Source organism: Trametes versicolor, assembly GCF_000271585.1.
Source record: "Trametes versicolor FP-101664 SS1 unplaced genomic scaffold TRAVEscaffold_16, whole genome shotgun sequence".
Taxonomy (NCBI): Eukaryota; Fungi; Basidiomycota; class Agaricomycetes; order Polyporales; family Polyporaceae; genus Trametes; species Trametes versicolor.
The window spans coordinates 421,273-423,076 of NW_007360336.1; positions in this window are offsets into that span (position 1 = coordinate 421,273).

Sequence of the window (1,804 nt, forward strand, 5' to 3'; positions counted from 1 at the left end):
GCTTTGGAGTCGTCCGTGTCGGGGGCGCGCCGTCCACGAACGCGGGGGAGCCAATGTGTGCCCCCCTGCGGCCTGCGGCGCACGGCGGTACAGTACTAGCAACGCAACGCGTTCGCGTACGTGTACGCAAGAGCACGAAGAGTACACTGACCGACGCAAACCCATGGGCGTCAGGATTCATGTCACCGCAGACGTGCAAAGTGAACATACCGACGTCGAATCCGTGGCACAATCGCTCGCAGCCACGGCATACTCAGCGAGACGGCGAGGAGACGTCTCGCTACGAGTGCACATGCATGCACGACGTCTTGCTTGTCGTCAGGGCGGACGCATTCGGCGCAGTCTTTGCAGCTTCGCCGCCGGGAAAGCATTCCGGGGCAGTATGGCCAGAATCTGCGAGAGTAACCATGTTAGCCCGTCCCCGAAAGCGTGTACACGCGCGGACGTGTACAGAATTGATGAGTATACATACCGTGCAGCATTGTATGTGTTTATCCGCGCGCTCGACGCTTTGCGATGGCGGAAGGCGAACTGCAAGAACGCCATGCCGGTAGTAGGGCCGAAACAAAAACCATCCGCCCTGTCTCGGCATCGCATCGTAGGCCTGTTCCAACATAAATCAACGCAATCTTGGGCCAGGAGATACAAACTGTGAAGTTCACGAAGCCCTGCGCGAAGAAAAAATCTGCGTCAGTTTCGTGCATTTCATGTGCAGATCGCTCGAAATCCGACAAATCCGCGCGTCGCGCAACGCCCTCGCATCCTGCGTGCACGAAATCTTACATATACGTCGCAGTAAACCCTGTGTACGCTCCCGCATCGTTTCTGGGCGCGTGGAAACGATTTGAATTCTGCCGTCGTCACTCATCCTGGTGGTTCCACCCGTACTCGCACAGAACATCGAGCCTTCGGCCCGCCCACCGCTGCAAGAGCCTCCAAAATTACAACCACGGGCACCCACAAGCCGCAGTGCGTCGTGTGCGCACCGTCCGCGCGCTCTGAGAGGAGCAGAACCATGTATCATTGTTGGGCACGAGTCCATATGCCGGTAAGTGGACGAAACACAAGAACGCACGGCGCACGCCCCGCTCCGCTCCCGCCGCCGCGGCCGTCTACACACACCCCATATCGACATCCCCGCGCCCTCTCAACCCGTTTTCGCGCGATTCCGGAGGGGTCGGCCCTTTCGCCCATGGCCGCGCCCTCGGCGCCTGCCACCCCCGCGCACAGTGTATCGTCCCTCCCGCCTCAACGCCGCAACGGGAGACGTCGAAACAGCAACTGCAATGTGCAGAGCTCTGCTGCGCATCACGGAAGCCACACAGTCGCGCGGGGCACACAGGTTCCCGCGCGCTATGCCTGCATGTGTGCGTTCGCGCGAACACAGAATCGCGCACTGCGCCCCGCCATCGTCGACGACCACGGCGTCCATGCCCCGACGCACTGCGCGGACCGCGCTGCGTCGTACCGCCAAGTTTGGAGCGGATCTGACGGGGTCGGACGTTTTGCCCATGTCCGGGACCGCATGCCCCGCGCAGAGAATCGGCCCTCCCGCCCCGGCATCGTCCCCGACGCGGTCGAACTCACGACTACGATGTGCAGCGCGGCACGGCGCGTCAGCCCCTCACGCTGTGTGCACCGGGGGCGGAGGTACCTGCGTGCCATGTCCGAACATGTGCGTGCGGGGGGCGCGCGGGGCCACAGAACCGCACCCCGCGCCCCCGCGCCGACGAATTCCGGGGCGTCCGTACCTCCACGCACTATACGGACGCCGCTGCACCGGCTCGCAAAGGTTCGGGCGGAT